Here is a 16,407-nt window from a genome sequence, read left to right on the forward strand (position 1 = left end):
GTTGATAAACTTATTAACATGCTTTTCTGTTTCTTTTGTATCATTTTCCGGTCATTATGCCCTTTTGTCACCCAGCTTGAAAGTAATTAATCTATTACAAGGTAGTTTAAGGACTTTTTACCCATAAAACTTGACAGAAGGAAACTAAAAACAAAAGCTTGTGGTTGTTCGTAGACATCTGAAATCGGTGTCAAAGCTTAAATCAGTTCAAACCTGAACTCAGCTCATTGTATTTTAAATCTCTCTTTTTATGTAAGTGACATTTCAGTCACTTGGCTGTTTAGTATTAATACATTTACTTTTGTCTTGCCTTGGAATTCAGAGATTTCTTGCTATGGCTGAATCATTACTTGTGTTTTATGTGTATTTCTAAGTGTTGCTTATGTCTGCTTCCTATTTTCTCTATAACTTAGTGAAGGTGGTACAGCAGTATATAAATGTGGCTGGTGATCATGCAGAATGAGCATGCTAACTGTGGTGAACTACATTATTTAAACCTACTACTCTGTTGTGATGAACTTTTATCTGGAGATATTTAGGTTTATCACTAAATGACATTTTTTTCTTAATGCCTTGTACTGTAATATTTTGATTTAGATGAAATGTGTAGTGTGGAGAACAGAAAGCTGTTTATTTTTCTTGCATTAAGGACCAAATTTCTTTATGGGAATTAATTTTTTTTTCTATTTGTTTTCTCATGGAGATTGGGGATCAGGAATTCAAAGTAGGTATTTCTAGTATTCTGTAGCTCTTTTCTTTGCTGAAATGAAAGCATTTGTGAATGAGTTTTGGTTTCTTGGAGTTATAAAGATGTGTGTAAACTAGTAAACCATGTCTCATTCATGTGCTATGGAGATTTCTCGTACTTCAGGACAAAAATAATTTGGCTACTAACGAATTAGGGCTACCTGCCAGTGCCAACACATACTGTAGGTAAGAGGAACACTATAAAGAAAAGCTTCTGGCAGCAAATCCGTTGAAACTTTCATATGTGACAGTGTTTCTATTTCTGCTCTTCACATCTTTGAAAGAACGTGTTTTTTAGAAAAGAAAATGTTAAAAAACAGAAGATATAATCTTTCTTTAAAATGTATTACTAGCTTCATTTTTAATATTTCTCATTGTGGAGATTCCTAGAATTTTCCTGTGTTCTGTGCACACATGCCTCCCCTCTTCATCCCCATCATTTCTGTGACATTGAAACCTAAGAATCAGATGCATTGAGAGTAGATGTAATATGAAGAAATGATATTTACTGTAGAGGGCTCCCCCCCAAAAAGGTACACTCAAAACCTTATAAGATTTTTATATTGGCAGTTTAAGAGAGTTAGATCAGTTGGGACACTGAGCAACAATTTCATATAAGATGTGTCCTCTCCTTTAGGGCTTCAGGAACATTGAGAAAAGAAAGGAAAGAGTTAACTTGCTTTGCTTGTTGATAGTTTTTTAATCTAGTAGTATAACAGGACACAGGCCCAAATCCTGTTTTCTTGGTATATTTTTAATCAAAATTTATTTTAAATGTAGTAAATCATTTACTTTATTACTGAATTTGGTTTTGTTTTTATATGAATTAAGATGATGACACCAAGGGGGTAGATTGTTTGAGAACTGATTGTGGAACTTTCACAGAAGGTCTGTTAATTTGTTTTTTTTAAACAATTTTTATCTAATAAAAGAATATCCTAATGAAAAAAAAGCACCAAGATTGAAAGCGAACAATATGCCTTCATGTAAGGGAACACAAGATGAAAAAGTAAGGCTTTATTTATGCTATTAATTTTTCAGCAACAGTTAAGATAAGTTCTAAACATTGACAAAGTTCTAAAACATTTTTATTCTAATTCTGGAGTCAAGGTATTACTTGTTTGCTTACATTTCTTCCTTTGGGTTATTTACCCTGAGCCAGAGTTTGTTGGGCAATAATTTACAAAGTCCAAAGACTTTTTTTAAACACGTTTCTTGATGTCCTTTTGTTTCAACCCCCATTTAAAAATTTTGCTATTGAGTTTCATAATATGTTTGAGAAGAGTTTGCAGGAAGGTGTCATAAAATCAGTTAATATTTTTTCTTTTTTTTATCAGCGCTACAAGAGATCTATGTTGAAGATTTGTTAGGACAGTGTGTAGTGAAAAGAGTGAACTGGTAATCAAAGTTTAATTTTCTGATTCATTCACTAATTCCACTTTGACCTTGAATGAGTGATAACTGAATATCCAATATCAGATTCAGGTTTTCATCTCCCCCATAGTATCATCAGGATGTGAAGAAAACTTTTAATATGCAAAGTACCATTAGCCAAGCAGAACACCTTGGAGTGGAAAAACAAAGATAACAACAAATGTTCTTTCTGAGACAAGTACTCTGTTTCTTTCTAGTTCTAAACAGAATTTGGGAAACAGAGGAAAATATATTGTTTTTAAAGCCCTAAGGACTGTGGGAAATAAATATGATAGTGTAATCATTTCTTAAAATTTTAGCATTACTGGAAGAATAAAATGGATCTGATTTGACCTATAAATAGTTTTGGAATATTTAATGCTTTAAAAGCATTCTTCTAAAGAAAGAAAAGCATATCCAAATGCTCCTGATATCAATTTAAGGAACAGAAGTGAATAAGCAGAATAAACAGACTTTTAAAAGTAAATTAAAAGATAATTGGGAGTCACTAACAGTTACGCGAATAATTTATTTTGAAGAATATGATCGACACATATACACACAAAAGTTTGGAATTCAGGAGAAACTTTTTTGCTTATAGAATAAGGCAATTTTGAATAAATTGATTTTGAACAAATCATACTAAATCCTGATGAAGCTGTAGTTTTGGGAAGAAAATTTTGAAAGGAAGAATATATTTTGTAAAAGTACAGAGCCCATTCCCGCTTTCTCATTTGCAGCACAAAATCTTATGACATGAGCAATAAGGACATATTCTAGCTTTAAAAATTGGAAGGTCATATTGTAGTTCATATTTAATGGAAAATTTGCATTCAAGAAGTTGGCTAAATCAAGATATGCTTGAGTAATATTTGAGGATATTTGAGATTTCTGGTTGAGATTAGAAATTTAAGTGCTAAAATATTGACATACATATAAAATGACAGTTTCTTTGTGGATTTTTAGTATTTCTTCTAAAGCATAGAATAATTTCCTCTTTTTTTGGGTGAAAATTTACATTTTTCAATGTCTTCAATGGTTTGCTTTTGGAAATTTAACAGAATAGAAACTGTTATTAGCTGGGTATAAGTTCTCAAGATCCAGTTCTTCTGTACATAATGAAAAGAAATTTGGGGTCTTAGTGTATGCGTCTATAACATTTGAAGATGGGTTGGACAATCTCTAAAATCTCTTAACTCCTCCAACATCTCATTGCTTTGAAATAAATACATTTGAAAGATTCCTAGCACCTCACTCTAGTGATCAGAATTCTTGCATTTCTGTATCTACTTTGGGACAGACTATCTCATTCAACCAGCCTGTAACATGTGGAATCACTTCTCAATTTCCCTGTCAATAGAGCGATGTTCTGCAGGAACATGTAAACATAGTATATTTTAGGAGTTCAAAATCTAAGTAGTATGTATAATTCTTACTCAGTATTAAGTACTCAAATATGCTGTGGACTATTTTGAATCTAAATGTTTCAAAAAAGATTCACAGTCCAGATGTTTGAAACGCTCAGGTGCATCAGATTCCTATCCTCAACTTTTACAAGTATTGTAAAAAATAAAAAAATAAAAAAAATAAATATATATGTTATATAGATTGTTAAACAAGGCACTGGGGGGATATAAAAAGCAGGAGAGTGGCATTTTAAATCAAAGAGCTGAAAGTCTGTTTACAAAAATAAGATAAAATAAGAAAACTAAGACTGGACAGTAGAGCATTAGGACAACGGTGGTGGGGGGTTGCGGATAGCTCTGGACAGTGTATGTCTTTATATGAATAAATAAAACATTGGCCTGGAAAGTGGCAAGATCAACTAAGATTGCAAACAGGTAGTCAAAAGAAAAATTTTAAGTGGTTCTCAAAATAAATTAGACAACTATTAGTATTAGCATCAGGCCAGTCAACCTAATATGCATTAGTAGTTGGCAATGTCAGTAGGAAGCAAGAAGTAGAGGAACAGCCAATGAAAGATGCATTAAAAAGCTATATAATCTGAGAGGGGCAAGCATCATATATTGCTAACATCTTACGTTTGGCAGATTTTGTGCTTTTCTAAAAACACAATATTTTGGGGAGAAATTTATTCTTGCCTAGAGAATCTCATGGGCAGAGGAGCCTGGAGGGCTGCAGTGCATGGGTTGCAAAAGAGTCGGACACAACTGAAGCGACTAAACAACAAAATACTATCAGTTACATAATCTTTGACTACATACCCAATGACCTTCTGTGTTATCTACATTTTGAAAATATGACTATGGTATCAGGAAGTCTCTGTACAAATGAGTTGTAAATTTCAAATATAGATTTATATATTTGAGATAACATAGGTATTAAGTATATGTTAAAATTAATTATTTGCTTAATAATTATGATGGTAAATTTTTTTATTCTATTCCTGCCAGTTTAATTTAGGAATAAGGAATAGATTTTTTTCTCTTATGCTTCTGAAACAGGTATAAATGATGCTTAAAAAATTTAAAAAAGCAGAAAAGAACCATATTGAACCAGAATTACATTTAGAGGGAGGGAAATGTGCAAATTTCCTACTGTTAAACAAGAAAGAAAATCTGGAAGTTATCCCAGTTGGGCAACTTACTGCTAATATATTTTATAATCCAGCATTTAGTGATATACAAAGTTGGCATATGTTCCTAGAGTTTCTAAATCAAGAATTAAAACTTGATGATGTATAAGTCACTTAAATTTTTTGGGTTTTAGCCATACATCTATAAAATGGGCTTTAAAATGAGTATAAAATTATTTATCCTCTGATGCTAATGAGGCATCTTAAACTTATGAAAATTTATAAAAATATTTGGATATCTCTGAATGCAAGCCATTGAATTCAAACTTTGAAAATTAGGTTTAATTCTGGACAATATAAAATGGTCAGAATGTCAAGGAAAAGTGTATATTTTTGTTTTATATTTGAAAATTATTTTAGCATATAAAATATGTGTAAGAAATTTATTGACTTATTTTTAAAAATTTGTAATTAAGACAAGTATAATGGTTTTATATGTACTTATGATTATTGATCCCAGGTAACTTGTACCTAAATAGCAGCAATACAGCTATAGTTTCCTCTGACTGCTTACTGCTACTTACGAAATATCCTAAAAGCACATCTCTTCTTATTTTATGTGTAGGAAATCTGATACATCAAAGGTTTTTTTTTTTTTTTTTTGCATGAAATCTGTATAACAAGTATTTAAGGAATGAATTTTCTGATTAAACCTATTCCTATGCCTTAACCTATGCAAATTAAAATTCCTTTATTTGTGTAAAATCATAAAAACAATTATATAGAACAAATTATTGGACAACAAAAAATGATTTTCTGTTAAGGTAAAAAGGTCACGCACTGTTGATTTTTAAATTACTATTTATACACATATTTTGAAAATTAGAAAATTTTAAATAACTTGAGGAAACTTACTTATGCAAATCATAGATTTTTATAGTAAAAATAGCATGACTCATTTTGTATTAGCTACCTGTTCCTTTAGACCATAGGTAAAGCTTGGGGAAATTTATAGATTTCTCTTTATGGGCAGCTCTATAATATGCAAACAAAAACACCTCAGAAACAGAACCCTTATTTTTGATACAAAATTGTTTTCCACTGATAAAATCTGTTGAAAGCTAGAAGCCATCCAAAGTGCTGATACCAATTTAAGAAGATGATCTTTTGCCTTAATTATACATCTGGGAAATATTAGCTGAACATTTTGTGGAGAACAGTGAATACCTTATTTGCCAGTTGTCTAAAATGCTGCTAATGATCGACATAGTGCCAGTGTTTTGATGGCTCAAACCTAGGCTGAATATGAATACAAGAACACAGTTGGGGGAAAAAAAGCACACATTTTATACAAAACAGATTTCAACCATCTGCTTGGCACTTAAGTTTGTGACTATAGGCGATATATGAAAGAGACCACTGTCCACGTTATGAATGCTATCACTTTTATTGGTACCTTAGAAAAACCATAGGGTTTTGCAAGCGTATATAACCAATGATTTTCTTCAGCTAAAGAATGAAAGCAACGTCCCCGGCCAAAATTTTGTTCTCTCCATAATCTCTTCTATGTCAGTCGTCTTTTCCTAGCAAAGTGGGTTTTGCTAAAGTAGGTCTTTAGGGCTAAAATATACCAGACAGCCCTATGCCAGTGGCCCTTAGGAGGAGAACCCCAGATGGTTATGAGATAAAATACTGTTTGCTTTAGGAATAGGTTATATTCCTGAGTCTGTTGCCTGAATACTGTGGTGCATGTCAAATCAGCATGGAAGTTAATGGTCCAGAAGCACTTCTGATTTTAATGCTTTCCCATTTGTTCTGAATTTATAGTATTAAATCAGGCCGGTGCTATTTCGTCACTAGTTCAGTAAGGGAAAATCATACTACCGACAGCAGACTATAAGCAAAATCTAATTGTTTGACCCATTTCATTTACTTTAAAGGTATAGGAGAAATTCTCACTAAAATGATATTGTCGAATATTATATACTAGAAGTTTATAGATGTCTAGAGTTGCAGGTAAGAGATGTTATTGTCTGGTACTTAGGACGTAGTAAGCAAAAAATGAATTTTTGACTTAAGTCATTTGACCTACTGTATTTTCCTTATCTGAAGTATATTTTATATTGTAAACATATGGAAAATTGAGTTCGTAAAATGTGTTAGCTTACTGATTTGTCTACACTGTATGAATTAGCATAGATATATTGAGACCTTTTTAGCTTTTGCAGAAGAAATACGTAATTTAGTGGAAAGTATAAAGAAATGTTCTCAGAATCCGTCTGTACCTGTGCTTTCCAATATGGTAGCCACTAGCCACATGCAACCATTGAGCATTTGATATGGGGCTGATCTGAATTGAGATTTGCTGTAAGTACAAGATACACACTGGAGTTTTGAAGACTTGGTTTGAATGAAAGGATGTAAAATACCTTACTAAGATTTCTTAAATATGATTATGTATTGAAATGGTAACACTTGGATATGTTGGCTTAAATAAAATGATTAAAGTCTTTTCACCTGTTTCTTTTTTACTTTTTTAGTGTGGCAACTTGAAAATTTCAAATTAAATATGTGGCTCATATTTGTAGCTTACATTATATTCCTATTGAAAGATGCTATTTTATGCCTTTCTGTGGAGGGAGGGAAATTAAAGCGTCTACCTCTGTCTAGATTCCAGTAATTAACAGCTCAAAAGTATGGCAGTGCATCAGAAAGATTTAAGTTTTTATTAACAGTCTTCCTTCTTAGCTTTCTTCTACAAGAAGGTGAAATGTTATCACTTTAAAAAAGCCCTAATAGTAACACTGACTTTCATAGATGCTTATATCATTTACCCAGTGAATATTGTCAGTTTCTCCAAACTTCTGTGGAGTTACAATGGAAAAGAAGATGTTTGCCTAGGAATTGTTTGCATTATTTTGGAGATTATATGTTTGAAAGGTACAATTTTATTTACTTTTATGAAGTGCAGTATGTCTGTAATTTCTTCACTGGATGTAAAGAAGTTGGTGGTAAGTAGGAATACCTTCTCTTTTTGCATTCCAGCTAATACTTCACACAATTTCTAAACTTGACCCTCAAGATGTTATCCAAGCTCTTTATCTATAAAGATAACAGTAACATTCAGTGTGTGCCCAGACGGCCTCACAAAAATCTTATCTCTATTTCATGAATGAAGAAGATGAAACAGAGAGAGTTGCCTAATTTGTCACAGGTAAAAAGTGGCAGAACTGGGGTACCAACTGAAACAGTCCGGCTCCAGAGACCTCACTTTCAACCATGAAAGTGTAGTACTGATCTTGATAATAAACCACTTCCATAACTTTATAATTATCATTTATTTTACTGTTAGAAATGTCTTTATTCACTGAACAAATGTATTTCATGTACCTATTTTGCCAGGAATCATTTTAGTTGCTGAGTAACTCACAAATTGCAGACACTGTAAATAAATAACATATAATGATTGTGATATAGACTTCTAATTTTCCCTCTCAGGATGAATTCATTCATGGCACAAAGTGCTAGGTGGTGAAATCCAGACATCTGGACAATTATATAAAGGGTTTCTTGGTAAAGGTTCCCTGGAACTATTTTTGAGAGATACCAATTTTCAGTGCACGTTATAGAGGGAAATTCCTTACTGTGAGAAGTGTAACCATATAAAATTTCTCAAATATCTCTTTCTCAAATCCTTTACAGTGGACTACATACTGCATATGTCTTTATGGACAGGCAGTGCCTTCATTCAGAAAGTATATCTGATTAGTTTTTGCTATCTTAATTGGGCAACAAGCTTCTTTACTGTAATTTTTAAGTATGTCAATGTTCACGTTTTATATGGTGATTTTATATGGAAATTTGTGATGAATTGGTAAATAGTTAATATGATATTGATCCTTTGATCTAACTTGTAGCTATGACCTATACTGATTTTATTGGGTAGCAGGCAGAAGTATTGGTAATTTTGAGTAGAAAACTCAACCAGGTATGTGACAGGTAAAAAAATTACAGATTCCTGGGAATAACAAGGCATTTGGAAATGGAGATGAACCTTGTGGTTTTACTACACAGATTTTCCAGTTTCACTATTAAATTTATATATGATAATATAGACATGAGTTGTTCCATGGATCTCTGTTTTATGTGTTGGATCTTTTAAGTGTTTTTTCCATGTGGAGATATGGCTATGGTTTCTGGTGCTCTCTGATTTCTCAGTACTTATTAGCTCTAGTTACTGGTAGACCTTGGAATTAGACTGCTAAAATTTATTCTACAACTTCACCACTTATTAGCTATGTGACTTTTGCAAATGACATAAACTCCCCAGGCCTTAATTTCTTTATCTGTGAAATGGAGATTATAATAATTCCACCATTTAGATCATTTTGCTGCTTAAATATTAAAGAAAACATATATAATTTGGTTTGCTCAAGTAGTGATTATTATTTCTTCAAATTTTAATCATATAGAAGGAATTCTAAGAACATTTCAAATAATATGGCAAATGACATCAGATAGCATACTAAAACATTAAGTCCTTAGTAAATAATTCTGAAGCCAGTGTTTGTATAGGATTCATTAGAACTTCAGATACTTCCTAAATGGATTAAATTATTAAAAGATAAAGTACTCACATCATAGAATCACTTTTATTTTTACATATCATATAAATATATTTTGTATAGAATGTATTATACACATTTTATACAGTTATATATAATGCATATATTATGCACAGTATATATATATTTTATAAAGTGTGTGTAGATGTATAGACATAAAATAAGGAAAGAGAATTATTTCTAAAATCTTGTCTAAGAATAGCTCTGTGTTTCTTAACAGTTATGAGGTTTATGGTTATCATATTCTGATAAGAATAAAAGCTTTAATCAGTAATCTCAATTGTTTTAGGGGACCCTGATGTCTAAGGGAGTAATTTATGAATTTGTAAATTGTCTTCAATAGAAATACTGCAGAAGATTCATAAGGCATTCTTCACATTGCCATTTTTAGTAGAGACTAGATAAGAGAAAGAATGTTGAATGATAACTAACTTAAGTGAAGGAAGGCATTTCTATAAGTAGCTAAACTAATGTTTGCCAGGTATGTAGATTTCCTGGTGAAAGGATACTGGCAGAGATCTAAGAAAAGGCTAACATGTCCCTTAAACTCTCTCCTTTAAATAACAGTTTTTACATCCAGGCTGTTGCTAAGAGATGAGGAACAATCACTTCTTGACTGAGTTGTATTCTTGCCTATATTGAGGGCACTCCCACCTCTGTCCTTAAATTGACTCTAGATTTAAGACTACATAGAGACAAAGCAAGAAGTTTCCTCAGAAAACACTTTTTGGATCTGCTCAAGTACCTGCAGAGCATCATATTGAGATCATAGAGTTTGGTATAGTACACCATTAGTGGCTATCTTCATTTGAAGCATGTTAAGGCTATCTGTTATTGTCCACTGTGATAACTGTTTTGTTTGCACATTTTGAACAATCCGGCATCTCATTGGGCCCTCTGGGTTGATTTCACTTTAAAAATTACCCCAAATTATAAGTGAAATAAATTAACAGTTGATTTTATATGCTTTCATATGATTTAGTAGTACATCTACATTTAGAATGATGTATACACAGAAACATTCCCATCTTGATTTTTTCATTTTAAAATATTTGGTGAATATTTAATATGTGAATAATTTGGCAACATGAAAGTACACACCAATGTGAATAAATGAATGAGCAGGAGTGGCAAGAGCAGGAATAAAAAGTCTACAGTTTATCACTTTATTGATACAAGAGTATCATGTAAAAGCACTGATTTTTCTTTTTTCCTTTGAAAGCTAAAGTGTTTCCCAAACTGATGGTTTTTGTGTAGGTATAACTGTTTTAAAGCTGCTATTTATGACAACATCTAGGCACTTATAGCTTATGATGTCAAATCTAACTCATAAAAGCTGGAAAATTTTTGATTTTACAAATCTTTTTGAAAATTTCTTGCAACCAAAAATAGCCTGATAATCTAAAAAAAAAAAATCACAATTATTAAGAGATACAGAATTCTTCTTAATATTTCCTTTACTTCAGAAAATTCCAAATCTATGAAAAAGTTGAATGTGTCACACAGTGAACATTTGTATTCTTTCACCCTAATTATTAACTTCTGGCCCCTTTGCTTTTTTTTTTTTCTTTTTTGAAAATAAAGTAAATTGCAGGCTAATAGTGGTAAGAACGAGGGTATTCTCCTACATAATGGCAATAACAGAACATCCAAGAAGTATCATTAATATAGTAATATTATTTGATATGGCCCATATTTTCTAATTGTCTCAATAATGCTGTTTTAAAGCTTTTTTTTCCCCCTCTTTAAATCTAAGATCAAGTCAAGCATCAGTTATTGCCTTTACTTGCCATATCTCTTTAGGTGCCTTTTAATTGTACATAATATCCTGCTATCTTTTGTCTTGACATTATTTTAATCTCATATAGTTATTTCACAATCAGAATTTGTCTGGTTGTGTCCTCATGATTAGATTCAGATTACATACAGATTTTAAAGATAGGTATTATACCATTCTCTTTTAAAAAATCAGACAAGACTATAATTATATGTATCAGAAGTAGCTACCTTGAAGTTCAAATTCTCTGTACCAAATTCATGGAGACTTTTCTTTTTTCCTTGGCTTAGATTTTAAGAGATACTCTCTATCATCAGAAAGCTATCCAAGCCACTGTGATTTGTCTTGTAGAGAGTTTGGTGTTTGTTGGTACTAGTTGAGAAAATAGGACCTCCTTAATCCAAGAAACTATGACAACTTATCCATAAAGTCTACTCTGAAGATGCCTATAAATACCCAAATTTTTTCAGGTAATAATTTAAAAATATTGATTACAAATCTGTGTAATAGCACCATAAAAGTATATTTTGTTAGCCTGGAATTTATAACCACAGTGTTCCCTCTTTATGAAAATAATGCTAGAAGTCAAAACAAATTCAGGTCTTTTCCTCATTCTTCATTCACCATTCCCACATCTTGAAAATCAGAAATAATCTTTTTTAAAGTTTTTAACATTTTTTAAATTTGGAAGAAATTAAGAGATAAGTATGAACTTCTCTTGTTTAACTCTGCTGCTGCTGCTAAGTTGCTTCAGTCGTGTCCGACTCTTGTGCGACTCCACAGACAGCAGCCCACCAGGCTGCCCCGTCCCTGGGATTCTCCAGGCAAGAATACTGGAGTGGGTTGCCTTTTCCTTCTCCAGTGCATGAAAGTGAAAGTGAAGTTGCTCAGTCGTGCCCGACTCCTAGTGACCCCATGGACTGCAGCCTACCAGGCTCTTCCATCCGTGGGATTTTCTAGGCAAGGGTACTGGAGTGGGCTGCCATTGCCTTCTACTTAATAAATATTTTAAGATTATGGAATAGAGATCTTTTTGTTAGCCATATTTTCCAATACTCTAGCTGCTTTATGACATGAAGCAGTTATTCAAACAGAGTGTGTAAGAATTGGAAAATCACTCCTATTTAGAGGTTGCATCCTATTTAGACACTTGCTCCTTGGAAGAATAGCCATGTCAAATCTAGACAGTGTTTTAAAAAACAGAGACATCACTTTGCCAACAGAGGTCCATACAGTCAAAGCTGTGGTTTTCCCAGTGGTCTTCCCAGTGGTCATGTTTAGATGTGAGAGTTGGACCATAAAGAAGAGCACTGAGCACTGAAGAATTGATGCTAAATTTTGAACTGTGCTGTTGGAGAAGACTCTAGAGTCCCTTGGACTGCAAGTCAGTCCTATAGGAAATCAACCCTGAATATTCATTGGAAGGACTGATGCTAAAGCTGAAACTCCAATACTTTGGCTACTTGATATGAAGAGCCTACTCATTGGAAAAGACCCTGATGCTGGGAAGAATTGAGGGCAAGAGGAGAAGGGGGCAACAGAGGATGAGATGGGTGGATGGCATCACTGACTCAGTGGACATAAGTTTGAGCAAACTCAGGGAGATAATGATGGACAGAGAAGCCTGGTGTGCTGCAATCCATGGGGTTGCAAAGAGTTGGACATGACTTAGCAACTGAACAACAACAAGAGCTAGAGTAACAACAGCACAAGCTGTAGAGTCAGAGGCCTGTTTTCAGATCCTGGCTGTTTATTTCACTGACTGTGTGATATGTAGCTAGTTACTTAACCTCTCTGAATCTCATTTTCCTCTTATGTAAAAAAAATGCTGTTAAGTAATTGAATATAAAGTGCTTTAATTGGACCTAGAATAGCAAACACTGAATATGTATTAGCTGTTATTATTGATGACAAATTGTTGATATGTAATTTCTGAATGGCACTTGAGAGAACAGATTTTTAAAGCAACAGTAAAATATGCATTCCTTCATGAAATATTTATTGAACACTTTGTATATACTAGACAGTTCTGGGTTTGGAGATTTAATGATGAACTGGGCATATATGACTCTTGTCCTCATCAAACTTACAGTCTGATAGGGAGACAGGCTTCAAGCAGTTGCAGTACATAAAGGTAAACATTGTGAGTGGAGAAGAAAGTACATATTATGGGGCATTAATTCTGCTCTGTGTGTTAGAGCCTTTTGGAGGAGTGAGAAGTGAAGTTGAAGAATGGTAGCATATTCCAGACCTAGGCAGTTAGAGAGGTCATTAGTGTGGCTCTGGAATAAGATAGCCTAGTTTACAAGCCTGGTTCAATCTTAAGCAAAATATATACCCTTGGGTAAGTTGCTTGGCCTGTCTGTGCCTGCCTCAGTTTCTTCATTTGTTGAGTGAACCTAGGAACAGTACCTACTTCATAGAGGTGTTCTGAAGATTAAAAGTGATGATTCAAGGACAACTCAGAACTGTCATTTTGATATTGTAAGTACCCAATAAATGTTGGCTTATATTAATGATCACAGGATTCAGTTTATATAAAGTCCTGATGACACTAGTATATCAACTGAAATGCTTGAAATTACTCCTTGTGAGGGACTGCACCAGGATCCCATGTTGCTGACTTCTTTCAGTTTTTATTCTTTCCCCTATAGTTAAGAGCTTTATTTTGTAGGTTTCTAGTAGTCTGATCTTCAAAACATGTCAGAATATCAAGCTGAACATATTTATATTTGTCCTTGTTGTATTAATAAAATTGGCATTTTGTGAGGGCAAAAAATAACCTAGTCAAATTACTGCTGTCAGGTAAATTTTAAATGGGTTTGAATGAATTAAAAATGAAGCATTCTACTAGTGTTCTTGGAAAGTTTATGGAACAAACTAGGCTTTACCAGTGTGAACAACTTAGCTGTTTTTTCTGCAGGTTGCCCTCTCCCCACATGACTCAGTAACATAGTTACATTTATTGGTTGTTTACTTACTTTTAATGCCCTTCATTCCACTAAGGTTTGTGAGGGGTGAGAAACAGAGTTCCAGAATGGATGGTTTGAATTGAAAAGAGACTTTGTGTGGTTAGAATGAGGATGAGTGGAGAAATTGTAGGGAAGTTTTGGTTGTGAACAGCCTGTTGATTGTTGCTTTTTATTAAATGGAAATGCTAAAGAATGATTTAATCTTATGAAACTGTTATTATTCTCTGCTAATTGATGGAGTCTGATAAACTTCAGTGCTTTTTTTTTTTTTAACTGTAGAATTTCTAAATTTAACATTTTCAGTTGCTTCAATATAAGCTGTCATGTTAGGGCTCAAAACAATAGTGTATCTAAAAATTGTTTTCAAAGGTATTATATATCCTCAGGTGAAAACAGGTTCATACAAATTTTTAAAAATGTGCCAGTATAGTTATCATGACTTACGCTATTCAATTATATTCTTTGTTGTGTCATTAGTGTGATCAGTTGGATTCCTTGTTTCTGGAAAAAATTTTTTTTCTTTCACACTGTTCTTTAATTTCACTTTTTCTATATTGGTTATTCATTGTAAAATGCTGCACCCATGACCTGTGAACTTTGACTCATACTTTGAAGACCCCTTAATTATTTAATTGGCCACTCAGCATAATTCAGCTCACAATAAAAAATTTGAACTTTTTTTTTTAATTAAGGAGATTGTTAAGGGTAGGAGACGTAGGAGCAGCATTTATTACTTTAACATTTTTCAATGATACATTTGCTTCTGACCTTTTTTATTTCATTTATATCATGTCATATGTAACTTTCCTTGTAACATAATTTTATATGATTTTTGTAAGATTTTGTATTAGTTTGTTGATTTTACAAATTTTCAGGTAAGAGTAATCCATATTTTGAGGAACATGTGCCACAGTATCTAAGGACCTGCGGTCTGGGAGGTTGTATCAAATTCTCTGTTGTTTCATTTTGAATTTCTACAATACATCTCTTGGAAATACATTTTTCATGTTAAGATTCTCTACATTTATTTTTTAGAAGGCAGATTCAAAAAAAATCAGAAAACTCAATCAGTTCTAATTTTGATTAAATATTTTCATAATTGCATTTATTTACATAAATGAGTAATAACTGATAATGAATAGGTTATTTAATGTAGTAGTGAAAGTTAAGTCACTCAGTCGTGTCCAACTCTTTGCAACCCCATGGACTGTAGCCTACCAGGCTCCTCCCTCCATGGGATTCTCCAGGCAAGAGTACTGGAGTGGGGTGCCGTTTGATAGAAATTAAGACATTTATATGATAGACTATTTTCTTTGGAGTTTCTGATTTTTAAGTGTCCAAATTTTTACTTATTAGTTCTTGCTTACAACTTTTATTAGGTACAAGGCCTGGGATGTTTAAGATCATTGTCAGAAGGATAGCCACATTTTTTTCATTGAAATTTAGGCAAAGGAAAAGGCTGTTTTACTGTATCCATGAGCAGCCAACATTAACTTCCTTATTTATCAATGACTATTTTGCATATGGAATTAATATTGAAAAATCAAAGAAAAGTGTTTATATTGCTTTATAAAAATACGTTTATGTTTTCCATACTATACCTGTGTTGACTTAGAGATGAACAAAAATGCAGAAACATATTTTTAAGAAGTTTATAAATTCAGATGTGTAATAAGCTTTATGCATCTTCCCAGTGTCAGTTGGAGAGCTTTAATATTAAAAAATTCTATTTCAGTTAAAATGACTGATCAGTTCCCATAAAATTCTTTGGCCACACATAAGTACTGAGCTCCATGAAAATCCACATATCTGCTCAAAAAGGCCTCTGCTAATAGATACTGAATCTCTGAGACCTCAGTTTTCTTGGCTGCTAGGACTCACGGCAGCGTGGCTGTGAGTTTCCCTGGTGCTCGGCCCTACTCAGACTTCTTGGCTTTTCACTCAGTGTTTTCCTGGACTGATCTGGCTTCTCTTCAGGTTTTCCTATTTCTCCCAGGAATCTTTCTCCAACCCAGTGTCCTTCCTCTTTTACTCAATGGAGTTTCACTGGGGAGCTCCATGACTATTCCTGGTTCCATCCTCTCCAGCTGCTTCTTGATGCTCTGGTTATTTTGCAGTGCATTCCACAGCCATCTAATAGACACTGAATCTTTGAGGTTCTGGAAAATGTCACAACCTTTCGGAGACAAATTTCAAGGTGAGCTTCTTTGTGAAATCAAGTGAAATTGAACAGAAGCACTGTTTTGCCTATTTGTCAAAGATAGATTTTTAATTATAGTTTTATTTCTTTGCAGCAAAATACAGATGATAAAACTTGTTACTAAACAATGATAGAGA

The 16,407-nt window shown here is 33.1% G+C and overlaps 1 protein-coding gene across 35 annotated transcripts in view; it reads left to right on the forward strand.

Annotated features, from left to right (window-relative positions):
• Nucleotides 1-16,407, forward strand: part of SOX5 (SRY-box transcription factor 5) — a 1,171,821-nt gene that overhangs the window by 707,892 nt on the left and 447,522 nt on the right. Inside the window, exon 1 of one of the 35 annotated variants that reach the window (XM_070788616.1) lies at nucleotides 3-16,267. The exons of the other annotated variants lie outside the window; for them this stretch is intronic. The gene's annotated coding sequence lies outside the window, so the exon portion shown is untranslated. Of the gene's footprint in view, nucleotides 1-2; nucleotides 16,268-16,407 lie in introns of those variants that run through there. 35 annotated transcript variants of the gene reach the window in all.

This window comes from Bos indicus, chromosome 5, assembly GCF_029378745.1.
Source record: "Bos indicus isolate NIAB-ARS_2022 breed Sahiwal x Tharparkar chromosome 5, NIAB-ARS_B.indTharparkar_mat_pri_1.0, whole genome shotgun sequence".
NCBI lineage: Eukaryota > Metazoa > Chordata > Mammalia > Artiodactyla > Bovidae > Bos > Bos indicus.